At 45.3% G+C, this 27,403-nt stretch overlaps 1 protein-coding gene across 4 annotated transcripts in view; it reads right to left on the bottom strand.

The window, feature by feature from the left end:
- The window catches only part of LOC135897041 (neuropeptide receptor 15-like), a 142,549-nt gene that overhangs the window by 66,307 nt on the left and 48,839 nt on the right, over nt 1–27,403 (bottom strand). For 3 of the 4 annotated variants that reach the window (XM_070531787.1, XM_070531788.1, XM_070531786.1), the window contains one exon: nt 17,044–17,289. The gene's annotated coding sequence lies outside the window, so the exon portion shown is untranslated. Of the gene's footprint in view, nt 1–17,043; nt 17,290–24,423; nt 25,052–25,236; nt 25,626–27,403 lie in introns of those variants that run through there. The other variant, XM_065425646.2, reaches the window with a different exon arrangement.

Raw genomic sequence — 27,403 nt, 5'->3', positions numbered from 1 at the left:
CAGAGCAATAACAAAGGAATAACTTCGAAGCTGTGTCACTACCGCGTTGTCACCTACTGCTATCGTTTCTTTCATTGCTTTTATTCCGTGTTTTCGTTTTTCTATTCTTGTTACTTGATCTTTAGGTGTTTCTTTCTGCTGTGTCACTTTTGTGCTCATTTACCTGTAGTTGCTGTATTTTCTTTTCGATATAACTATGTTCTTCACTTCTCCATGTATTTATTCATACCTACTGACAGACTAAAGCCCCTCCCCTCTATAATGGTTCTTGTTAAGCCCTCAGGCTAATAATAAATGAATGAATAAATAAATAAATAAATAAATAAATAAATAAATAAATAAATAAATAAATAAATAGGGCTTTCGAAAAACGTGTGCGTGTGAGGAGTTTGTTTATTGAAGGTATTTTCGCTTGTCTGTTTGTTTATTCATTAAGAGCATTATTCGTTCATTTATTTATTTATTCATCGCGTTCCTTTCTATCTTTCCTTCTTTCTTTCTTTCTTTTCCTTCGGATATGAGCTGTTAAGCTGCTTATCGGCCTTGGAACGCGAGCAATGCTCCAGATGTGAAGGTCACTACATCACATCTCATAGCAGGCTTCTGCAGAGAATTCATACGCGCACATTTCTTGAAATAAAACAAACAGACACCTTTGCCACCAGTGATATGCGGCCTGCACTTTTTTTACTAGGTGACTTGCTAAGTTGCACAGTTTTCGCTACATGAAAATTTCACGGCACTCTGTAAGCTAGAATTCTTCTTAGCAAAAATGATGACCCGTTCGTTCAAGGAGAACCACGAAAATGGTCGCCCCGGATGTACGTGACTTGTTTGCTTCACAATATAACTGCCATATTTATTTTCAGCTTAACAAAAAATATATAACTGAGCTGCGAATTTGTAGGGTTTTACCATACACGGTAGCACAAAAGCCGCGATGCGAGTTGAAGAAATGTAAGGCTTAAAAGAAAGCCATACATAGAGTTGGGACTGAGTACGAGGTATGTACGTACGCACTAAACTTATCAAATAAAACCTTGTTTTTGCGAACATTTCCTATATAATTATATTAATTGCATGTGGGCCTTCAAAACACTCCTACCTGTACGTTCATAAAAACAATCTGAAATCTCAAAAAGGACTTACCCAATTTTAGAAAAACCTACTTCAAAAAGCCAAGCAGAGCAATGTATAATATTATTCCTATATACGGACAATTGAATTTTCTTGTACAAAAAATCATCAATCAAATCTATTCCCAATGGAAAGGCTGCTATGACAATAACACTTTTTCTTTCACAATGTTTTTATATTTGTTTTCTTCAAAGGAGGCAGTCCATCGCTATCCTGGCTATGTCGATATTTTAATTAGGCCGATTATTTGGTGCAGTACAAATACGTACAACTGAAGCCACCAAGGCGAACGAAGCTTGTGTTGACTGGAGGAGACAATGAAATTTGCTCAAAATGACGGCCAGTCTGTAAATAACATAGGAAGATGGCGGAGACGCTGTAAGGCACCGCGTGATCGAATGACATCTGAGCATTAATAACTACTTGTCACTTCCGTGAACTGCCTCCTTTGATTGCCTGGCGGAGCTGCATGCTTAAGCTCCAGGATACTCTGACAACTTAATGAGACCCGGACGAGAAACCCTTAAGAGCTTGGCCCAAACGCGAAATATTCGACTCATTTCACAGCGCCAACTCGAAATCTTTGTTTTCAGCTAGTTGAATACGCCGTAGTATTTTCCTCCGCTTCTCGTGATTGCTATCTTTTTATAGCGCTTTTTGCTTCTTAAGATACCACCGTTTTATTAAGTAGACACCAGACAGCGCAGTATGCCGGTGGTCGCTCCGCCAGGACTCTGCACAGGGCGGTTCCTTGCGCTGTGTAATCTTATAGTCAAACGGTGGTTTCTGAATGCCTGCGACACCGCTAAAAAGTTTTCTGTTGCCTTCATTGGAATAGGATGGAGAATAACACGGTGAAAACAGAGACCAAATGTGTGTTGTCACGGTGTGTAAATTTAAGATGAAACAAGCGAATCAGCTGAAGGACTTTCTCAAACCATCCTTGAGTGGCTGTTCCCTTCACCTCACATCACGTGTATTGCGATAAAGCAATAAACAATGAATCAATCACTCAATATGGACCTATCATATATATATATATATATATATATATATATATATATATATATATATATATATCGCGCATCTGGTCCGCCTTTGATCATGGAGGGAAATGGATTTTTTTAATTTCCAGTGATAGCTGCGACGGACACCGGTGGCGACGGTGTCGGACACCATCAGCCAACCAAAAGGTCTATTATTGAATGAGCCCATAACAGTGTACGCTGGCCAATGCTGGAATCGAACCTCTACCGTGGAGCACATCAGCCCGGTGCTCTAACCACTAGACCACGATCGTACTTTTTTCTTTATTACACAGAAAAAAGACGCAGAGCTCTACAAAGCGCTAGGCTAACCGGTACTTAATATTCAGAAAAACAAACACATGAGTCAAAAAAAGAAAAGTCCACTTCGGTGGCTGCTCTTGCAACGCATATCCACTATACGCACGTACGATGCAGTTTAACGGGAAAAGGACCTCGTGGGCCTAAATATTTCGGCGTGCCTACTTCGCCAAAGACTACGTAGTCCCAACAAAATAAGCACGTCATAAGGAGGGCTGTTGAAACTCATGGGAGCAGACAAGAAGAGAAAGAAGACGGCGCGCTCCAGAGGCGCACGCTCTTACGAAAGCAATAAAGAAAAAGTAAAATCTTGATTTCGTTCGCATCGAATCCACCCATTTCTTGGCCAATCCCCCATCGTGGGTAGGAGCCACATGCATCACAGGCTACAACAACAACAACAACAACAGAAGCTGTCTCGTCTCGTTTCTGCAACATGGTGCCGTGACCAGGATAGCGGCTACTCCTCTTCCGACTGGCCACGGAATACCAGAACGACGGACTGGCCACAGAAGACGGACGAAGAGAAGGCCCGCAGGCGAACCAACGGCAGCGAGGCGAGACATCGACAGCAGGGAGCGGCACAGACACAGAGGGCGACCAAGACTCCGATGACGTTTCGCCGCTAGAATCTGTAAGCGACCAGCAGTTTCCTCAATTAGTCAAGATGAACAGAGAAGTGATTATAAAAACGCGAAAAACGCTGAGGACGCAAATAACTTAGTGAGCGATGCTGAAAAGAAACTGGAGGAAAATCAGGATCCTACAGCGATGTCGCTGATATCCAGCCAGATCAAAGGTATTGCAGACTCGCTAAAGAAAGCAGACGAGCAGATGGAGCAGTTCATAACACACGAAACAGCTGACTCGGAATTTGCGAAGACCACTGAGTACGAGTTAAAGATAATAAGTGCTCTGCACAGCATCAACGCGTACCTTTCTCGACAAGAAATGCGGGAAACAGCGAGGGAGCTATCCAACTTCAATGGTGAAGCTAGACAATCGCAGCAAGCAACAACAGCAGATCAGTTTAAGCTATCCATAATAGGTGGAAAGCATAGGAATAAAGACAACCGAAGGTGAAAAAAAGGTCAACATAGAAGAAATGTGCAGAAATAAGCAAAAAATCCCGAAAGATTGGTGGAAAAGGTGGAACAGGGAATATCTGAAACAACTGAGAGAACAGTGTAACGCAAGAACGCAAGAAATGACAGTGAACCAAGGATATATCGTTTTGATCGGCGCACGCACTCCTAGATCCTTCTGGAACCTGGCTAAGGTCATTGAGGTATATTCTGGAGTCGACGCGAAACCGCGTTCCTGTCTTTTAAAAACGAAAGGAAGACTCGTTCAGAGACCTGTGCAACATCTATACACAATTGAAGGCTGCTTCCAATCATGAGAAGAAAGCCTTTAGCGGTCGGAAGCTGTTGAAACTCATGGGAGCAGACAAGAAGAGAAAGAAGACGGCGCGCTCCAGAGGCGCACGCTCTTACGAAAGCAATAAAGAAAAAGAAGATTCTTGATTTTGTTCGCATTGAACGCAGCTGTCTCGTCTCGTTTCTGCAACAAGGGCCGCCAGCGTCTTTCAATGCTAGAAAAAGTATTGAGTACGGTCTATATCTTTTTTTAGTGTCCTTCGTAGAATGTCCGCCAAAAAGAGACTGCGTTTTTGTAATCTACAAAACAACGGTCAATAGATTCAGGTTTAGCACATCGACGACAATTGCCCGACCATGGTATAAAACAATCTCTATCCTCCAACCACGCTTTAACAGGAAGGGTTGCTGAATGTAAGTTAAAGTAAGCTGTTTTTACACCAGGAGGAACGCACATTCGACTTATACGTCTTAGCACATCTTTGATCTTACATTCCATATAACGGGCATGGTGTAGAAGAACTCAGAACAGGCTGTATCTCAGTGCAGTATGCTGCACTGAGATGCCTTACGAGAAGCACTGAACATATGGTTCCTGTTGTAACGTATACGGTTACGAAAAGGAAAGTTTCCTAGACTTCCTTGAGGAAACCTCGAGTTCTCCTTGGTGCTTCCTTGAATGTGGATGATAAAGCAGTTTAAGACGATAATTTACAAGTAATAGCTGCAACTGCAACATTTAAAAAAATGAAGGAATGTGTATCATTATGGAAAAAAAGATGATCGGGAAACAAGCAGTTTGACGAAAAGGAGAGCTAAACCAAGGCCTCCCTGTTCGAATGGAAGAAAGAGGTTGTCTCGTCGCATGAACTCACAACGTCAATTCCATATAATTGTAGTAAAAACACGGTCAAGTGTTTACTTAGGAAGCAGAGAACAGTGCAATACTTGTAGACCATACATTGAACGGGCAACATGGAACGTATTACAGAAATTACCGTGACTAAATAAGGATATCTTCCGCACCTGCCATGCATTTGCTTTCCTTTGTACTTCTGCAACCTCTGTTGACCAAGGGAGTTGCTGTTTCGGTACTGTGAGAGTGGTTCTGCCAAATACCTCATATCGTCGTTCCGTTGAATCCAGGCATAATTAGATGGCCTCGTACACTATTGCCCAAACCAAAAACCTGAACTTTTCTCCTAAATAATGCTAGCGCCAGACAAAGCACAATATTGCTGCGTAATTGCAGGGGCAGTCTCCGCACTCTCTGTATCAGTGCAAAAATATGCCAGATAATCTGCATAGGGAAGAACATGTACCCCGTTAGATAGCAAACGGGAACCTCTGAAGCTGCGCTCCTGAAGTATGAGGTCAAACGTGTTTCTTTCTTTCTTTCTTTCTTCCTTTCTTTCTTTCTTTCTTTCTTTCTTTCTTTCTTTCTTTCTTTCTTTCTTTCTTTGCTCTTTTATTATTATTCGGCTGGACGGATGACAATAAATAAATAAAACGGATACAAAGCCAGCCAGACGAAAACTTTAGTGATAGGAAAGGCAAACCGGAGGAGCAAGTTTCTGGCCTGTTACCCCAGAAGAGACGTAAAGGGTTCTGGAAAGACAGATATTGGAAGAGCGAAAGTTGAGACCAAAATTCAATGAATCCATAAAAAATACGGCGCCAGGTAACTGTAGTTCGAGTGTTCAGTAGTCGAACACTTTACTCAGCAGTTTTACCAACCTACGCTTTGTTGTACGCGTCTCGGCAACTAATATTTCTAAATTGGTGCCGCAATCACCCAAACGGGAAAACAATTTCGTGAGCGTGCTTCAAGAAATAGCACCTTTGATGATGATGATGAAAACGTTTTATTGAAAGGAAAAGGGGAGGGGAGTTAGGAGAAGGGTGGTCGGATTCTTATTCCGGAATACCGTTGGCGAAGGCCGGCGACCTGGCTCTTACCAGGAGGGCTTGCTGTTCCTCGATAGTTGAGCTGGACAGGGCTGCCTCCCATCATTCCCACTTTGGCTGTTATATAGTGTCTAAGACGCTATTAACCTGGCAGGCCCATACCATATGGTACAAATATGCTTTGTGCCCTAAGAATTTACATTCGACTAAAAGGGATTGTGGCTCAATCACAGTAGCTTGACTGGGTTATTAAATGACATGGTTTGTAATCACCATAAAGGACATTCTTGTGCTTTATCTAATCTTTTAGCCGAGCCTGGGTATTTTTGTCGCAATAAGCGGATGTGCTCTAATACATCTGCATAAGTTACTTATGGCACTGGGAAGTCCGAGTCTTCGGGGAGACAGAAGGATGAATCCCGGGGGAGAAAAGCTCGGGCGGCAGCGTGTGCGCACTCATTTCCCTCTACACCATCATGACCTGGCACCTAAATCAGCTCTTTGCGCGAAGCGAAAACCCCAGATTGTTTCAGGATCCTGCAAGCTAGCGGTGAAATACAGCCCCGCGTGTAATTTCTATATGCAGTTTGCGAGTCGCTAATGATGTATTCGGAATTACGATGCGAAGCTGCCTAGGTGACCGCCACCTTTTCCAATTCTGCAATTTTCCCGTGCCGAACAGAAAATCCATTGACCGTCTGCCCTTGATGCAACACCAGCATGGAGGAGACTCCTCCTACCGGACCTGCAGTATCCACGAAGACGACTTCCTCTAATTTAGAATAGATCCGGGCCATCTTGGCTTTTGCCCTCTTCCTTGCTTGATGATGTTCCAGGAGCATATTTTTTAGGAAAAGGCAGTGTCGCAAACTTGCTCCTCCACTCCTTCGGAATGTCTTGTCTTATTGCCGTATAGTAAGGACAGCTGATATTCAATTCCTCCAGCACCTTGCGTCTTGTTTTCGTTCCTGCCAATCTGGCATATTGACTTAATAGGTGTGCCTCAATTATCTCATCTGTTGTATTGTGCACCTTACACTGCAACAAGCGCGCTGTAGATGTTTTGAACGGCAGTCTTACCGCCTTCTTATATGTTGTTCTATTCATGACATCGAAGTGTATTAAATCGCACCTCCTCATCCGAAGGCGCGGAGCCACTTACACGATTCAGCTGAGTATAAAGGCTTTGACCAACCGAAGAGTGTCCTTCTCCATCAACCCTCTCGTCTTACTGGTGATACGAGTGATCCTTCGTGTCGCGTGTTCGCATGATGTACTGAGTTGAGTAATCATTGCTGCGTTGACACCCTTGTTGTTAACCAGTAGACCCAGGATACGCACTGTCTCTACTTTAGGGATCGCGGCGTCGTGCACCCTATGTCGATTTTTTCCGGAGAGCAGCGCATTCCGCACTCCTCGGCATACTTTTGGACTGTCTAAGCATCCTCTTGGAGCGCCTCTTTCATCTGCCCCAGACTGCCCTTCGTCACCCAGACCATGATGCCATCTGTATAGAGGGCGCGTCGAATTCCCTCTATGCGGTCGAGTTGTTCTGGCAAATTTACAAGGGTAATATTGAAGAGCAGAGGGGACAGGACTGCTCCTTGGGGTGTACCCCTAATGCCCATAGGGATTGGTTGGGACCTAACATCTGCAGTTTTTACATGAGCTTGTTGTCTCGTAGAAAGTCTCTGACGTAGTCAAAATTCCTTCTTCCACACTGCCTCTTCCGCAGGTTGTCCAGGATCTTTGAATGCTTCACATTATCGAAAGCGCCCTTGAGATCCATGGCTAAGATGGCTTGACCTGTTGCGTTTGTTGGGTGGGTCAATAACTTCCATCTTGAACTGTAACAGTAAGTCTTGCGTGGATAGACACTCCCTGAAGCTAAACAAGGTACGGGGCATGTGATAGTTTTCCTCCAAATGCACTGAAAGCCTGGCATGCACTGCTTTCTCCATCAGTTTGCCGGCACATGAAGTGAGCGAAATCTAGGCACCTTTGAAAATATAGCATTCTGGCTCTTCGGAGACCATTCTATAATTTCCTAGAACAAGAAACTTAGTTACTACAGACTATACAATGTGGTATCAACTTGCTAACGCGTGTACTTTATAACTGTCAACATTGAGTCCAAGCTACGATCGTTCACAGTGATTTCTTATAGGCTCCCCGCATGAAACCTTTGTATTCTTTCTTTTTTTTTTAGTTTATGTCTGCCAAACGCCATCGTCCACAATAGCCACCTACGGCTAATTTGATCCCGTTGGCTTGCTTTTCACTCAAAGGCCGTAATACCATTGTGCAGGCTTCCGGTGAATGAATCGCGCTTTTCCGTCGCTTTGTTTGCTCCCACTATAACGCGGGCACGGTAGTGGTACGAAATCACTTCCGTGGCTCCAGTATCCATCTAATGAACGCCGCTAGCGCGGATATTTCGTCGGCAAGTGTTTACCGTCGGATCGAAAGGCGCTCCGGAACGGCATTCGAGTGTTTTGCGGCGCGTGAAATTCCGCAGTATTTTCCTTCGAGGAAATGGTTTGGCGAGAAGATCATGCTATCATTTTTGTGTTTTTTTACGATCTATTTCTCGCCAGAAGATTACAAATGGCTTCCTTGCACACTAGTACGGGAAGTAAAGCACCCTGCAAACGTCGTCCTACAATTCTACGAAGCGCTGTTGTCGTTATTTGCCTACTTTCCAGGCCCGTGGAGAAACACTCGCTGCTGGCTCTAACAGAACCCAATTACGTAGGGCGTGAAATACTCTGATTAGCATTAAGCACTCGTTGGTGCGAGCCGGAGCTCTTTTCGCGTAACGTGCTGCTCTGCACAGCCTGCTCGGGCAGATTAGCCTCACCAGACTTTCTTCGCTGCATCGTCGGTTCCGCAAGCACGGTAAAGCAACTACCGCTCCTGTAGAGCCTCATTAGAGTGCGATATTTAGTCAAGTATTCGGTATACGTAGTTGTGAACAACTGTGCGTTTCAAGCTCAACCAAAAAGCGCTTGTTAGGGCTGCTTCGTAATCTGCCATTTGCATTTAATTTTTGGTGGTGCCTCTCCGAATGAAAACTGTTCGTTTCGTTGCTGCTTTTCGGCCGCGCTACTTAGTTCCGCCACGCATTTCAGCGGGTGTTCACGGAACTAATGCGCCTTTTAGCTGCAGGAGTTGAGAAGTCTGCGAATTTTAAACTTGTAAGCACAGTCAGTGTCTTTCCCAGCCTTTAGTTGCCGCTACGTCCGGCCAGTCAAGTGTCTGCAAGGAACGTTGCGGGTTGGGCGCATTATCATTCAACGCCGTCCGCTAGTGCGCTGTACAAACACATGGTGAACACTGTAAGAACTAAAACATATTTGTGGTGCTAGCCGCTTGGCATTCACTAAACCTATAAAACAACGTCGACATTACATAGATCCACCTCGGCGAAGATTTGGAGGATATATTTGTCAGATCAAATAATATATGGCTTTTCACGTATAACGCTTTAGAGTTCATTTAAAAGAACAGAACAGTTCCCTATTTGGTTGCTTTTTTTTATTATTCAGTGGTATAAAGGCGCTACCAATATTCATAACTTCGTCGTGTAGCTGCCTCGGAAATTCGGCTCATTGTAAATTGTCTTCAGCGCTAGCAACTATTTCTATGAGTCACACGTTTCCGCTGGGGTCGTCTTTAACCCGTGTCTGTGAAAGTAAAACTGGCTTCTCAGACCACCGCCTTCAACCTAGCGTGGTGAAACCTAGCCTCGGAAAAGGTCTCGCGAAACCACCGCCATCGTTTATCACTCATGATGAACTTTCCTTTCTCGCAAAATAACAAGCCACCATACAGGCATCGCTAGCGCGTTCAACCACCGAATGTAAACAGCTTGGGACACGAAGACGTTGGACCCGTTGAACCCTTTGAAAAACAGCCTCGATTAAGCAGGTGGCTTCGCCTGTTATAAAAGAACCATCCTGACTATTTTCTCTTCGTTTTCTGCGAGCGGACTCCCTTCGTTGATTTTCCGCAATCGGCACCTATAGACTTGCTGACGCATTACTTAAACGACGTCGAGACCTGCAGCCTGACGTCACGTATGCTGTCTTTCACTGCGTTACCATTGACGAACGAAAAAACAAGAATAACTTTTGCACGCACTCCCACGAGGAAGAAGCGGGGGAAAAAATAGATCACGGTGAAATTGGTTCTCAAAGTGCAAGGTAACTTATGCGCTTCAATTGGCCAACTGAAGAGCTGTGTTAAGTTGTTTGTCACGTCTCCTTGTGCGGTGCTAGCGCGAAAGGATCTCCCAAAAATGAATGGGCCCTCTACGCGAGCAGTGGCATTGTTCTCACAGTGTATGGGCATACATTTGCCGCTTTGTGCTCCCGTGTGTTAATTGTTCTGGGGCTCAGCATAGAACTGACTCTGCTTGCAGAGCGCTCGCATGACTCCTTTGTCTCCGAGCACCGGACCACGAACGTTGTTTCGCAGCATGGGAGCCGGGACGAAATTAAATTTCTTTCAGACTTGAATATCTGAAAATCTGGCATCGCGGTCTCGCGGAGTATAGTATAATGAGGGCATTTTCTTCCTCCCTGACGTACGTTCCTGGTTTCTGAAGAAATTTCGCTTGCGCGTGGCTCGTGTGTTCTGTATACTTTAGTCGTTGATGGCCGGCTCAAGCGGAACGCGCTGAATTTGGACTTCTGCGTATCTTCAAGTGGGTCTTCTGGCAAATGCATTTGGAGTACTCGCGTACTCTCTTGTACATCGCGGCGGCTTCACTGCTTAATTTATGCAAGCTTGTTGGTATAAGTTATGCAGCGTATTAGAGGCGCCACGTGTAAGTATTGTTAGTCGGTCTCGGACTCGTTAGATCCGTGATAAATGAAGCGGCATTCCAAAGCACGACACTTGTAAACCAAATCCGGCAAGTAAGGAAAGCTCTATTCACATGTAAAAGGCGTGAATAAAACTTCACTCACAAGGAGGGGACGGCCGAGCTTGAAACTAAGGCGTGCACTTACTGTGTCATGGCGTGTTTCTTCTTGTATGCCTGCGTGTTGTCTCAGTGATCACTGAGCTCTGTCGTCGTTGAGACAATTAATGGCGCAGCGATAGACAAAGCCAATGTTGGTCGAAGGCAAATGCATGTGCAAAATTACTACCATTGACCTTCTTCTGGTGCATGTAAATCCCTCCATTCGGCAGTGACGGATTTCGATCTTCTCCAATGCGTTCAACCAACTTTATGTTCGGTTGAGTAACGTGGTTTAGCAGCCACGAGCAACACAGGGGCTACATAGCTACATACAAGAGATGTCGTAGGGGAGGGTGCGGATTCGTTTGACTACCCGGCGTTCTTTGTGGTCCTAAATCTGGGAGTTACTAGGGCGTTTTCGCATTTCACCTTCTTTAGAATGGTGTTGCCGTGGCCGAGATTTAAAACTGTGGCCTCGTGCTGACCAGCGGAATGCTGTTCAAGGCACTGAGGCACGCGGCGGATAGCTTGAAGCGTTCACGCCGGAAGTGTCGCAAAAGTGGCGCAGCAGCCAAATAGAAGTATGGGTGCGTATGTGCGTGGGGTGTTTAAATAGCAAAACGTACAAAAATAATTCAGTTGCCCTGTAAACAGAGGGCCGAAATTGTATATATATATATGTGGGGGGGGGGGGGGGGGGAGGCAGCATATGCAATCCACATGGCGCATCTCTCAATATTTGTCTAAACTGTGCGGCACAGCTGCAGAACATCATTTGGAAAAGGTTTCTTTTTGTTTTGGTTCGCAGCACCTGTTTATAACTTAATACAAATGAACAACAGTATCCGCTGCACATGACTTTCGCAGCTTAACGATGCTCGCGCGCTTGTCTTTTGAGTGACAATTAATGCATTTATGAGATCTTTGTAGGCTCTCTAACGTTTGCCCAAGCTATCAGCCACTGCACTAAACGTTCCCGCGTGATGCGCTGCTGAACCTTAAGCTAAGAAATGTGCCTGCACCATGCACCATGGCCTCCCTTCGTGTCCTGCGCATCCAGCGCTGCGAACTCGCTTTTAAGGCTTCTGCGACACAATGCTCACAACGAGATACTTTATTTCTGTTTATTCTGCGTTTTGAGTGGGTTACACGTCCGACATATGTTGTGTGTATCCTTTCATTTATCAGCCCTATCACCTTTAGTAGCGTGCTAGGCGTGCCACCAGGCAAATATTTCAGGTTTTATTAGATATAGCCTCTTTTTCGATTTCGCTATCTTTCTCTCTCTCTCTCTCTCTCTCTCTCTCTCTCAGCACCGGAAATCTACCACCGTTGTCCCTTGCCTGCGCGTGACCGACGCATTGCGACACGAGGCTTAGGTAACGAGGCCCTATATAAATGCTAACGTGGGTATTTCTTCCTCGCGGCGCGACAACCGAGTGGCAGCTTTCGGCGACTCAGTGGCCGCCTTCCGGTCTACGATATGACAACGTTGTTTCGGCGTGTAACCGTCCTGGGCGAGAATGGACGCCACTCGTTTCCGGAAGACAAAAGAAGAGAGACGAGTGACTCCGACATTACGTAACGACAGATCCAAGCGAACAAAAGCGCCACGCACGTATGTATAACCGCCTTCTTCGTCACCCGAGGAATCGTCATTGCTCGGGACGTGTGGGCGGGTTCAAGCTGACAGTGGTTTCATCGCGGGCGACAACCCACACGATGCCGTGCCACGGCGACGGCAGTGGCGAGTGGGATGAATGGTGGTTCGCCATGTATCCGAGGAAACCGGATATTTTCCCGCATAAGATGTCATTTGCTGGGAAACATTATTTACCGTTTTACTCTTTTCCGTCCCTCCCTCTCCCTCCCTCTCTCTCTCTCCTTTTTCCTCGCCGCGGGACATCCGCGAGGGAGGCCTGAATTAGGACGATGACACGGCTCATAATGTCAAGCCCAGCCGTGTCCGCTTCGCGTGAGCCGGTGGGCGACCTTATTTATTTATTTTATTTATTTATTTATTTATTTATTATACAGTCCCACATTCGCTCGGAGAGCATTACAGTGGGGGGGGGAAGTAATACACATGTTAAACAGTTGTAATTATGGTTACATAAAAAAAAACACGGTGACGAATAATGCAGTGCAGGCAGCATAACTATGCCAAAACATAAAGGAGAAAAAAAAAAGAAATGGACTATATGTACATACATACACACATACATGGGCATACATGAACATATGAACACATCTACACTCAGAAATACATATAGTAGGCAAGGAAACGCGAAAAAAAAAGAAAGAACATAGAAACACGCGAAATGATCACATGTCAAGCAGTTCTTCGAAAAAGGCTGAATTTGATGTTTTAGAAACGGTATCCTGAGGCAGAGCATTCCATTCATTGATGGTTTTTGGAAAAAAAGAATACTTTAACAAGTTCGTTCTTGACTTCATTGGCCTTACTTTTAATGGGTGTTCACGGCGATGGGATGTGTAATGCGGGTTAAGCATGTATTTTGATTTATTAATGCCAGTATTGTTGTAAAATATCTTATGAAAAAATTTGAGACGCAAGCAGCGCCGGCGTTCGGCTAACGTCGTAAGCGCTAGGCGTGTTTTCATTTGTGTGACGCTACTACATCTGCGATAGCTCCCAGTGATAAAGCGTGCCGCTCGGTTTTGCACGCGCTCTAAGATGTACTTAAGGTTGTCCTGATAAGGGTCCCATATCGTGCACGCGTATTCAAGAATAGGCCTTACGTATGTCGTGTATAATAACTTTTTGGTTGCCAGAGGACAGGGATGAAAATTTCGAGCCAAGAACATTAGTGTATTATTCCCTTTCGCGGCAATCTCTGCAATGTGATCATGCCAAGTAAGATCGCTTGAGAAGTGAACGCCGAGGTACTTGGCCCCTGTTACGTTCGAAATGGTCGAATTATTTAGCCTGTAAGAATGGGAAACGTCAGTTTTTTTTTCTAGAAAAGCACACGTATTTGCATTTTGATTCATTTAGGGCCATGCACCAAGTGGTACACCAGTTAGAAATTTTATTAAGGTCATCTTGAAGGATTTTGCTGTCATTTGGATTGTTTACCGCTCGATAAACAACGCAGTCATCTGCGTACAATCGTAGGTTCGACTGGATGTTCTTCGCTATATCGTTAATAAAAATAAGAAATAATAACGGCCCCAGAACAGACCCCTGCGGTACTCCTGACGTGACCGGAACAGCTGATGAGCAACATCCATTTACCACTGTTATCTGTCTGCGGTTCACGAAGTAGTTAATTAACCAGTTCATTAGGTCAGCGGGAATTTTTAAGTGCTGAAGCTTGTGAATTATACAATCATGCCGTACCCGATCGAATGCTTTTTTGAAATCTAAAAACAAACAGTCAACGCTAGTACCTTGATCTAATGCAGTCGTTATGTCAAAAGAAAATTCCGTTAACTGTGTGTCACAAGAAAATCCGGCGCGAAAGCCATGTTGTTCTGTTTAAAAAAAGTTTTGCGAATTCAAATGCCTTATTAGGTTGCTGTATACGATGTGTTCCATAATTTTCGAAGCGCCGCATAGGAGGGAAATTACCCGCCGCGGTTGCTCAGTGGCTATGGTGTTAGGCTGCTGAGCACGAGGTCGCGGGATCGAATCCCGGCCACGGCGGCCGCATTTCGATGGGGGCGAAATGCGAAAACACCCGTGTGCTTAGATTTAGGTGCACGTTAAAGAACCCCAGGTGGTCGAAATTTCCGGAGCCCTCCACTACGGCGTGCCTCATAATCAGTAAGTGGTTTTGGCACGTAAAACCCCATAATTTAATTTTAATAGGAGGGAAATTGGGCGATATTGTTCTAAATTATTTTTTGGTCCTTTCTTATGAACAGGAACCACATGAGCAAACTTCCATTCGTCCGGCACGATTCCTTCGGATAATGACGTCATATATATTGTATGAAGAAGATTGCTAAGAGAACTAGCGCATTCTTTCAGCACGCGATTGGGTATGCCATCAGGACCTGTCGCTTTATTTGTGTCTAGGCTGGTAAGGATTTGAAAAATACCATGAATTGATAAAGTGATATCGGGCATTTCCTGAAAAACTGAGGCGCAGGACGGTAAAGGGATATTGCTCATCGGTGAATTAACGGAAAAGGCGGACCTGAAATAATCGTTGAAAGCAGTGGCTTTCAATTCATCATTTGTTATCGTGCCATTGTCAGACGTGATACATTGTATACCAATTTTCTCTTTCCTGGTTTTTTTGGCAAGCTTCCATATAATATCGTGATTGTTTCGAATCTTTGCGTCTAATGTACTGAAGAAATGACGCTTCGCTTCACTAATTTTAGATTTACAAACTTGCTGGACAGAAAATAACTTTTCAGAAGTAACTGGCATCTTGCTTTTTCTGAGGTTCTGAAAAAGACGGCGTGTTTTTCTAAGGAGTTGACGGATTTCGGGGGTGATCCATGGTTTATCTTTCCGACGTTTGGCAGTTAGTAATTTTGATGGTATGTGCTCCGAAATTAGTGCAACTATTTTATCTTTCAGTACGCTCCAAGCAATGTTAACATCTTTTTCTGAGCAAACCTGTGAAAAAGCTGGAAGAAAATCAGTTAATTCACTGTTCATTGCCTGGTAGTTTCCCTGATCATAAAAGTATATAAGTTTTGGAGTAAGCCGAGCTCTATTTTGGTGTGGATAAGAAACGCTGGTTAAAACGACAGCGTGGTCGCTGATACCGGGAACACAGACAGGTGGAGACACCAGATCAGTTTCATTTGTGAAAAGGAGATCGAGGGTGTTGGATGACAGAGCAGTAACTCTGGTTGGGGACTCGACGCACTGAGTCAGGTTGAAGCTACTTGTGAGGTCAAGCAATGCAGAATGCAACGATGAGTTTGATAAATTGGTCGGCAGACCGCCACCCCAGGACACGTCTGGTAGGTTGAAGTGACCCCCCAGTAGAACAACGTCACAAGAAACTGACGCCAGTGCTTCGGACAGGCTAGATATAGCTCTACTATCATTTCCAGGTGGCCTGTAGAACGAAGCTATTGTAATTGTCCTACCAGTTTGTGAAGCAACTTTACACAGGACAAGCTCACAGTCTATGTTGCAAAGATCGATCGGCCAGCTTTGCAAGTTATCTGAAACAAGTTTAAATACGCCCCCTCCATGTCTGTTCCTGTCCGAGCGATAAACCGTGTAGCCTGTTGGGAACACTTCAGCATTTGAAACTGTGTCATCCAGCCAAGATTCAGTGCCAATGATAATGTCCGGACAATGCAGCGAAATTACGAGCGCGAACTCGTCAGCTTTATTTTTTATGCTGCGACAGTTAATAATTATAAGCTGCAAACTTTGTTTGTCATGCGCAGAATGGTGAACTTCGTGGGTTTGCTATGATTTGCACTGTACTACCTCTTTTGCCTCGTTATCAAATATGTAGGGGCTGTTTCCAATATTCAAACGGTTATACCGAAGCTTAAAGGGGTGACTTTGCTTTTTGGCGAATGAAATTAGATGCTTTCTTTATAAGCGAACCTGCGCGGAGTAGTCCTCACTCATAGCGTAAGTTGTTTCTTTAAGCTTCCGACCTTGAAGCAAGACCTTCTGTTAAGTTTTGTAGGACGAAAAAGCAACTAAAGTTGGTCGTGACTTTTGCGTGCTGTATCGCCCTATCCTGTGAGCGCGTTCAATATCACTGTGACTGATGCTCACACCAAGCAGATCCTTACACAAACAGATAACATTTTTTTCTGTCTCATCCCAGGTTTCTCTTTCGGTATCCGTAATGCCATAGAAAACAAGGTTGCATCGCCTAGATCGGTTTTCTAAGTCGTCGTTTTTTCCTGACAAAGTTTGAACTTGTTTTGTCAGAGATTCTACAGTCGACTGAAGGTTCGTGACAGCTTTCTGTGTGCCTCTGAAGGACTCAATCTCTTCTTCTACTTTGGATAGCTTTGTTGCCAAACAATCTAGTTTCTCCGTGAATTCGCATTGATTTGACTGAATAACTGAGACCTCCTTCAAAAGTTTTTGCTGGTTTTCTTGAATTACAGGAATGACATCAACAGCTTTCATGAGCTTCGCAACTTGAGCCTCTGTCAGAGGTCCAGGATTCAGCTCAACGTCTCCGGACAAAAGTACAAGCAGATGCGTCACAAAGCTCGTAATGCAAAACCACGTGAAAGGCACACTTCCAATAAAGCGAATAGCAAGGAACAAGGGCCACGGTGTCGACAGAAAACGGCGCTTCTTAGGTTTAGGAGTAGCATAATATGCGACACCAACCTGCACAAAGACGGCACGTAAGCGCATGGTAGTGCTCTCGTCGACACCGGGCCCCGTTGTGATGGCGTGAGGCTGCCGCTTTAGTACTTGATGGTCTGTTGGCGACGCCCTCTGTCCGCTGACGTTTTCTGTGACGGTTGACATGGTCGAAAGATCCAGCGATGATCCCGCCATTTCCACCGGGTATCGGTAGGCGTGACAAGGTGGCGGTGATAGCGCCGACATTAGTACCCCAGCTGCCGCGATCTGCACAAAGACGGCACGTAATTGTGGAGCCCCTTTCAGGACCGTTTCCGGGAAACTAAACTACGTCTTGTTTATGCATGCAATGTAGGCAATAACGTTGCTACTATTCTTTTTTTTTTACCCTTTTTGATAAGCCACCGATACGGGTAATAGATGCGTATATAAAACAACACCGCCGCTGAGTGGTACATGACGCGTAAGCCCGCGCAGCTCCGGATTGTGATTAGCACTGGCTGTCCCTGGAATCACTCGACTTCACTAACTATGAAGAAGAAAGCAAGTATCACGTACTGCAGGGAAAGGGGAAAAATAAGGTAGAAGTTGTGCTTGAATGGTGAATGCTTAAAATGTTTATTCAAGGCCTGATCTTTAGTGAGAGCTGTGAAGAAACAAATATGCGAACACATTACGCAAACAACGTGCGTCAACGCATAGCCATGGGTGTATTGAAAAGAGGTGCATTATGTGCGTATTTAGGAATCGTCGTATTCTAGAGCTACCTATAGCCTACAATCGATCTTCCTCCCTATCGTATCTTCACTGCGACAGTTTTGCTAGGAGCACATTCTTCCAGACGTCCAACTTTACGTTTCACCTATAGTCTTCGTTTTGCCGCTAGACCGAACTACGACCGATGGAACGAAACATTGCAGGTGTAACGTAAGACGATAGGGAGACAGCGGTGTGGATTAAAATGCGAACGAGGGTAGCCGATATACATACTTGATAATAAGAGTATAAAATACAGTTGGGATGGCGTGCATGTAATGTGTAGGGAAGATAACTGGTAGGTTGGTTAGAGTTCAAGAAATGATAATCTACCGAAGGGAAACGCAGTCATGGACAGCAGGGAATCGGGCGGTTTAATGAAATTATTAAATTCGCAGGGGTATGATGCGGTCAGCTGGGGTCAGGAGAAAGTAATTGGAGATCGCTTGGAGAAGGCCTCGTCTTGCTATGAAAATAAAGCAGCAGTGTGATGATGACGACGACGACGGCAGTATTAGTAATAGGATGAAGTTTATTGTTATTGCAAAGCAGTGTAGAGCAGTATTAGTAATAATGGTAATGGCTACAATGGTCGTCTATTCCTGCGTATATTACAGCGCCGGAGCTTCCTTGTGAACCCATATTCTATATGTTCACCTTTCAAGACATCGACAGGCACACTGCGTTAACCTTTTGTTTTTGTTTTCCTGCTTTTTTTTTTCGTGACCATTCAAGAGCTGCCTGCAGTACGGAGTGACTTATCCTCGGTTGTTCGTTGCAAAGGAGAGACGAAATGCTTTACTGAAACAACCTGCAGGTATAAGTCGCTCTTTTATTCCGTCTTCTCTGGAAGTGGGTGTGGGGACGGCTAATCGTATGAAATTAGTTGACTCTGTCACAGCACCTCACGCACAATACCATCAGGCAAAAATGCCACCCAAGTATGAAAAGGTGCACACCTTTCAACTACCACGTCATAGCACGCTTCTTAACAACAGCGTTTTGGTTTCTTCCTTCTTCTTTTTTTTTTTTGCCCAAGCATGTTCAGATGCTCTGTCGTAGCTGTGAGGAGTAGTACGTCTTTGCTGACGTCACGCACCACAAAACTTTATCGCTCTTTATGTCAGCTTCTCGTAGGGTTCTCCTGTGGAACAGAGCCTTATTGCGTCTGCGATCGCTCTATTTCGCAGCACACATCTCAGAAATCTAGAGATCCCTTCTTTATTTACCTTTCCTTCTTTCTTTCTTTTCTTTCTTTTTTTTCATGCGGTGCAATATATAACATATCCTCAGGCAGTCTTTCGTCAGCAACAAGCCTCCGACGCGTATTCTAAAGGTCGAGTAGTCACCGAATCACTCGACTTTGAGTGCCTCAATGTTGCGTTTTATAGACGCACGCTAAACTACATAGACTTCCAGAGCTCTATTCTGCCTCGTTATCTAGGCTGGAACAGCGTGAACAGTCAAAGCTTGAACTTTTATTTTCTAATATTTGGCAGAAAAATGAAGTAAGAAACCCCACACACATATGCGACCTTGAAAAATTAGAGCCAGCTTTCCAGCGAGGCCGTTTCTTTCAAAGCGCCGTCATCGTCATACCGTAGTTTGTTGTAGACACTCACTCGCCAGTTTGAACAGCTTGTCGTGTAATGGCGCCATTGAAATCAGCTGGCGGAACTGGTCTCAATTTGTCACGGCGTAGGCGGCAGTCTGGCACCCAGGAACATTCTCTGGAACCAACCATACTGGTAGCTAATCTGAGCCCCATTGGTCAGCTTCACATGACCAGGCCAGGCGCTCAACTATCGTTGACACCGCATGGTCGATGGTGGATTCTTCCTTTCCTCTGCCGACAAATGTAGGTGCGCCGTCATTAACGGTTTGTAGATCATGTCTAACAATAAGTTCATTTATCTCTACGCCACGACTGTCTTGTAGACGACAACACCAGCGAGAATGTTGAGCATTGAAGTCTCCGCACAGCACTAATGATGGGCCGTAACAAGAGACTAAGCACTCCGGTAATGTTGTGTGTGAATAACGCATCGGTCGATAATATATGCTGGCCACGGTCGTCGTTGTATCTCTGGGACTCACAGCAACAGCAGAACATTCAAAATCGGCATCGCAGATGTCACCTGGTGCCAATAACTGCGAAATGTAGATCAGCGCGTACGAATAACGATGCTTTTGAAGCATTTCATGGGTGCGTGACATCCGTGCGCTGGAAAGTACCGCATGCCGGCAATGTGCATCGAGTGTTGCTGTGGGCGCCTAAGAAGCCTGGAAGTCTGAATTCATCTTTTCTTACATTGGCTTCTTGAAGCGCTATAACATCCGGAGGAGTGTTAATTGCGAGGAGCCGAAGGACTAGATCAACGTGCCGCGGTGGTAGCGGCGACCTGACATTCCATTGCAGCCCAAATGGACGAGACTTTCGTCAGGTGTGCATATTGTGTCTAATGAAGGCCGTCTAGAACTGGAATGAGAGCTTCGAGAAGTTGTTCTGCGGCTAATGCTGCTGGTGTCTGACGACCGGCAGTCAGAGACCTAATGATGTTGACAAGCATCTTAAGAAGGTTGATAAGCTGGGCATCGTCGTTGACTGTGATCATTGTTTACTGCCGTAGATGGGGCCTTGGAAGAAGCTGGTTCAGACGCTTTCGGAGGCATGATCTCAGTGGAGACGGATTCTGATGCTTTCGATGGAAGCGCCGGCGACGATGTCGCTGAGAGGCAGATGTTCCGCCTCCCTCCTTCCCTCCGATGCACAGTGTCTGTGCTATTCCTCGAACATGCGGGTACGTACATACAATCAAATTCCACACGCCTGTAGCAATATTTAGGCATAATTTCATTTATCCCTGCGTAATTCCGTAGAGAACAAAGCTAGCCGTCAGGGCAGCTGTAAGTGTAGTCAAGATTGCAGTGCTACCTTACATCTGAGATATTGGGTGAGCGAGCAGCACTCAGCCACGCTCAGAAAAATCCGGGAGGGGTTCGCAAACAGAGCTTCGATTAAAAAGAAAAAGAACGAGTGTTTAGAAACTTTGGCTTCGTCCTTAATTAACCCACGTGCGGACACAGAGTCGACAACGGTATTTCGGTAGCCGCAGGTGGGTGTGTGTGCGCGTAGGCGGGCGTGGGTGTGAAGCGAACTTCTTTCGCAATAAGAAGATAAGTCGGTACTGTTGTCGACACAATGTGGGCATCGTCACTCGGTCCTGATGCGTGCCTTTGCGAGAGAACATAGAGGCGCGATATGAACAAAAAAGGCCCCATTTGGGCCACAATAATTAAAATGAATTCAGGGGTTTTACGTGCCAAAACTGCGATCTGATTGCGAGGCGCGCTGTGGAGGGGCACATTGGATTAATTTTGACCACGTGAGGTTCATTAACACGCACCTAAATCTACACGAGCTCTGGCGTTCTTGCCTGAAAAGGAAGCTCGGGGGCTCCGATCTAAACACATGGGAAATGAGAAATTGTTTTTTCTTGGGAAGCACTGCACCGAATTTGATGAGATTTTTCGCACTTAAAAGAAATAGTCACATTCCAGTGATCCTTGTAAGCGGATATTGCATTTAATTAGGCCATCAATGTTATAGTAAAAATTGTTGAAAATGGCAAAATTATAGAAAGCGAATCTATCAGGCTTGCAACTATGTAACTCAGCAAAGTAATATCCGGTAGTACATCTCTCAAGTACACCGCTAGTATGTGAGTAGGGCTTTTGCAACAACTTTGTAAATACTGTAACAAATTCACGTAGGATAAAAATTATTAACTAAGATTTGTCTGCTTTGAATGTTCTAACGGATGAAGTTTACAATACTACGATGTCTGTAATTGGTGCAGTGTTACGATTTGCTAAACTTCGTGTTTCTTTTCTTTCTTTTTTGAACTTGTCAATTTTGTGACCTTCTGTAAAATCATACAGGCCATAAATCAAATTTAGGCTTCTAGCAATCACTAGAGTTTAACTTTATCCCTAAAATGCAAAAATTTCATTAAAATTTGTCCCGCAGTTATCTCAGGAAAGCATTCCTGTGTATTACATGCACTTGAAGAGGCGTTATAGGAGTTGGGCTCGAGTTATTGTTACTATAGTTATATGGTACGAAAACACACAAACACGCTAATAAAGGAAAATCGGGAAGGAGCAGGCAGGCAACTGGGGCCCCAGCTGACGCTTCCTCTAGTCATGCATGGCGAGACAGGTTGTGGAAGAAACAAACAAAGAAAAGGACGACGTACATTAAAATCGCTGAACGCAATGTACATTTCTTTATACGCTTAAGCATCCACTACATACGTAGAGACAATATTTACGTTCACTGCTTCGCAAGAATGCGGAAGAATGGTGAAGCAATGCAAGCAGGTTAATGCAGTCGTCGTTTTGCAATGAATGCCGTACTCGTCAGATCTGTGTTTTTTCTTCAAATATTGTCGTAGACAGATTGACTGAAATGGTTTGGTACCAGCGTTCTTTTTTTGTTTATTATTATATAATTTTCATTCATCATCCGAAGCAGTCGCAGGAAGCGAACGAGTCGACAGCAGCACGGGGAAGGCTGTAATGAGAAAGAACAAGATTGTCACGCTGTAAACTATTTTCTCGTTTTATGCGAAGCATATTACGAGAGCTCAACCCAGCTCCTCAGGCGCGGCGGTGTCGCCTTCAATGACCTTTGACCCTATGCCATACCACGTGACACCATGACGTCACGACAGAGGAGAAACAGGGCTCCAACTCGCGCCGTCGCTCGCGGCGTCGCGGCAGTATATAAGCAGCTGCGCTTGTTTCTAGGTGGCTTTGGCTTAACTCTTGCAAGATGGGCTGGGTGGGAATCGAACCAGGGTCTCCGGAGTGTGAGACGGAGACGCTACCACTGAGCCACGAGTACGACGCTTCAAAGCGGTACAAAAGCGCCTCTAGTGAATGCGGTGTTGCCTTAGAAACGAGCTGTTTCTTTAAGGCTCAGGCGTGCGTCGCTTGCTCAGGCGCACATTTCGTTGCCGCGCCGAACCAAAGCCACCTAGAAAAAAATGTAAGGCCTCCGCACGCCGGTGTGACGTCACGCTAGTCGGATGGGCCGGACAGTCGACGCCGTCGGCGTCTCCGCGCCTAGGTTCGTTGCGCTTGCAGTGTGTCTCTTTGCGCGTCGCGGATACTATGGCATGAGAAAATTAGTGCTGTCCTTAAAGTGACAGCAACCTATAAATTCAGATGCTTCGTTTCCAAAGCAAGACACGTATAGCTGACGCAAAAAATAAGGGGGAGCCGCTGGTTCACCGCAGTCAACACCACCATAGAAAGCAGCATTCTTTCATACCTTCCTTAGATTACTTGATTGGCAACAATTTTGTTTTTTGCGTGTATCGCAACACGACCTGCCTTATTGTGCTTGTGATGTTTGGTCGGGACTAAGACAAGCAAACTGCATGATGCTTAGTCACTCAACTTTAGACGGAACGAAAGAAAGAGGAAAACTGCATATTGAAGACACGGAATATACTTTATTCACAAATGATCAGAACTGCATTAGGAAACAAACATTTTAAGTCTTTCATATACAATTATCATTCTCACTCTTGCATTGCGTAAAACAGTCCTCGCTAGACACGCGAATATCGAGGTAATTTTATTGTGAAAATGTTATCATTATAGGGTCACGCACAACTAATTCTCAAATAGAATAAGCTTCCGTCTTTGTTGTACCATTTCTTGTGGTTATTTTATTTCCACCCGCCTTGTTTGCAGGCCTTATTGGTCTTCATAAAATACTGAGATAATGGCGAAAAGTAAGTAAAAAACGAGAGGCCTACTCTCAGTCCTAAAGGAAAGCATGCAATTAATGGATTGCGGTAGCATGGAGAGTTCGAATCATAAACAGGTAGCACAATGCACTCAAATAACATTTGAATTGGCCAAAATGTAGGGTTTAAATTTTGATAATGTAGGCAAATAAGTCCTAGCTACGCCACAGGTTTCTTTTTACAAGGGTTCTGTCAACACAAACATACGTAGACGTTCAACAAAACAGAGCTTCATGAATAAAAAATAAATAATGAGAAACATCTCAGGCCTTCAAGGTCTGCAATTTTCGGCCGTCCTTGGCGTTGCGTAATTTGTCGTTTTCTGTGCGGCACAAGTTGTTCAGCAGTGTATTCGCTGCAGCACTTACAACACGCCCCATTACCTCCTGTGCAGGATGACCGAAATCACACACATTACATTTACCGCAGCACCAGTAACCAACTCAGCCTTGTAATCAAAAAATGATTGAAGGTGAATCTCATCAATCATTACCGTTATATTCTTTTCATGCTCTTTATATGTGCTTACCATACGCTTTGCATAGGAAAGAAAGCTACATTCTTAATGCTCCGTTTCAGGGCGTACATCGTACAATGAACACAGTCTTCTGATCGTATCAGGATGCGGCATCTTAAGCTTCATCGAACTTCTCAGGAATCTGTATGCATGAGGTGAAATTGTGAACAAAAGGCTAGCAAAAACCAATAAATCGGGGGGATATCGGCCAGCATCATTCAAAACAAGATCAACTTGACTCTTCAAGAATTTAAGCATTTCCAAATGCCATTCTTGCAACTCGCATGCGAAATGTTTTCCACTTACTTCCTCTAGCAATGTCGAAACCAATGTCAGTAGATGACGGGCCTTTTCAGAACGCTCAGTGCTGATATCCTTACGTGTCTGTTCGATTATGTGTAACACACTTTTCAAATCTCTCAAGTCGCACAGCTTTTCAGGAACTAAAACATCACCACACTTCCTCACAGCCGTTTCACCAAAAATACTTCGACGCGCAGGTCTGTGGACACGATCACCGAAGTATACGGACTGCAGGAGCAGATTGAAGTGACAAGTCCAAAAATAAAACCTTGGAGCCCTTGTTCAAAACTGTCCAGAAGTCCGAACACTGAAAGCTTGGCAAGGCCTTCAGCAAGTCCGCAAAGCTACCAACCAGATTTTTGGCGCCCTCTTCTGTTTGGGTTTGCTGAGAAAGCATTATTGCTTTTTGCAAATATGTGGCTTCCAAGCGCGCTCTTTTGGCAGCCAGCGCTTCTCGAACGCACACTTGCGGACGCGATAAATAGGCAGGGCAATTGGGAAACAAGCTCGGAACTGCAGTTTTCTTCAGACTGATGTTTTTCATGGCAACTTCGACCACTTTTCCTGTCTTGACGTCCGTGTAAGATGTCGTCTTCAAGTAATCTGATGGCAAGAAATGCTTTTCACAGGGCTGAAATAAAAAAAAAACAAGCCGTTACAGGTATGAAGCTCGACGAAAATGTTGAATTTACAAGCGCGTCGACAGGTGCAGAGACCCATCTATTGTGCACGCGTGCACGAATGCATTGCGCACTATGCTGACGAAACCTATTCGTCTGGAAACCCAGAATAACAATAGAGAGAAGAAATACTTACCACTGTGTACTTCGTTGGCGAGAAGTCCTTCCGAGGAACTGCTCTCGTCCACGCTTCCCGAGTGGCTCGGTCAGATGGGAACTTGTGCACTCGGACACTTTGTCCTCCGTCATAATTGGACTTGCAGTTTGGTGCGCAACAACAGCCAGGCATCGTTGCGCTTCCGTGTACGACGAACCACGCACAATCGAAGAAAAGCAATCGCGTTTACGGTGCAGCATGCCCCACTAAAGCCACCAAGCAAATGCTCCACGCGTTGCCGCTCTAGCGTTGCAGCCACGGAGAAAATTTGTTTTCAGAACGCGCGCCGCGTTCTAGAAACGCAGCGCTCCCCCATCCACCGCTACCATCCGACTCTCGTGACGTATTGACAGGGGAGAGGAGGTGATGCGGAGGCCTTGCATTTTTTTCTAGGTGGCTTTGGCCGAACGCGGCGTTGCTCGACGCTCACCGCGTCCAATGCGGGGCGCGTAGTCGCTGTGCCGTAGCCCATTGTCTTACACCCCTTGGCGGGTCGACGGGAACGCTGTCGCGTTCCACTTTTGAAGGCGAAGCAGAGTAACGCATGAGTTGTTTCTTCATCTAGCCGAACCAAATATAGCCAAGCAACAGCAGTTCACCAGGCTAAACAGTGGTTCAACAAGTAAAATAAAGGCTAGTATGCTTCGCATCCTGGGCTTAACCTTAGCTAAGCCACAGACATTTTTTTTGTTTTTTGTCTACTTTACTATCGTCGCCGACTAGTTGTTTTTAGGTGTCACCACTAGGTCTCGCACAGTGTCACATATACTAGCGTAGGACGAAGAGAGAGAGAGCAAATGATAAATGAAAGGTAGGAAGGTTAACCAAGACTGATGCCGGTTTGCTACCCTAACTGGGGAAAGGGAAAAGGTCCACTGGGAAATAAGTCCACTGGGGATATAATTCGGTCACTCAGTCCGGATCACAGACGCTGACTCAATCCGGTGGTTTCGAAATATCGCAGCAGCGCTTTTGTGGCTTTTTGTAGCTGCGATAAGCGAGGCCATGGTCCCAAGATCTTGTTCAAGGTGAACGGTGTTCCATGTAACTGATTGAGAGCTGTGCAGAGGCCACGTTTTTCATTTTGAAAAGATGGGCAGTAGCACAGCAGATGCTTTATAGTTTACTCGACACCACAGGCATTGCACTCGGCGCTATCACCTATTCCAACCAAAAACGTATATGCGTTGCTGAATGCGACGCCCAAGCGTAAGCGGCACAGCATTGTTTCCTCATTACGCAGAAGCCCTGGTAACAGCCGCAGTTGCATAGATGGATCGAGGGAATGCAATCGATGTTGGGCGAATTCAGGTGTGTGCCACTTCCCCAGTTTCATACGGTGCGCTAGCTTGCTTAAGTGTTGTGCTACGTCAGCCCGCGTTAACGGTACAGAAACAAGGGTTGCTCCTTCGTGCGCTTTCCTAGCAGCTTCGTCAGCGAGGTCGTTGCCGGATATACCGCAGTGGCCAGCCAGCTACTGCAACATGACGTCGTGTCCTTTCGCGATCATATGATGGTGCATTTCTCGTATCTCCGACACGAGTTGTTCACAGGACTCGCAACGAAGAGATAACAGAAGACATTGTAAGGTCGCCTACGAATCGCCCACCGATTAGCCGGTTGGTTGTTGATATAATCAACGGCACCTCGGAGGGCAACAAGCTCCGAATCGGTCGATGTTGTCAAGTTGGAAATATTGTATCGGATGCTTATTGATCGTGATGGTATAACCACTGCGCCAGTAGAACTGGTCTGAGTGGAAGAGCCATCCATATATATGTGGACTTGGTCAAAGTAGAAAGTGTGCAAACAATCCAGAGCTGCTTGCTTCAAGGCCAAGGTAGGCAGGTCAGTCTTGTTTCTTATCCCTCGAACCATAAGACGCACTTGAGGTTGTTTTAAACACCACAAAGCTGAGGATGAACGTGCTGTGGGTGTGAAGCGCGATGGTAGGGAGCCACGATGTACACTGACCTCGTTGGAGAAGGACGCCTGTGGTCGTCGTTCTGGCAGGCAGGCAAGAGAGCTTGATTGCATCCGTGAAACATGACGAACATGAGCCCTAAGCGTGTCGGTGCTGATGTAAGTCGTGATCGAATAGTCTTGAGCCCTTCGCCCAAGTCAATGGGGCTGGAAATAAGTAATT

The sequence above is a fragment of the Dermacentor albipictus genome, chromosome 1 (assembly GCF_038994185.2).
Source record: "Dermacentor albipictus isolate Rhodes 1998 colony chromosome 1, USDA_Dalb.pri_finalv2, whole genome shotgun sequence".
Lineage (NCBI taxonomy): Eukaryota > Metazoa > Arthropoda > Arachnida > Ixodida > Ixodidae > Dermacentor > Dermacentor albipictus.
The sequence above is the reverse complement of the archived record's forward strand: the minus strand, read 5'-3'. Positions and strand labels throughout refer to the sequence as shown.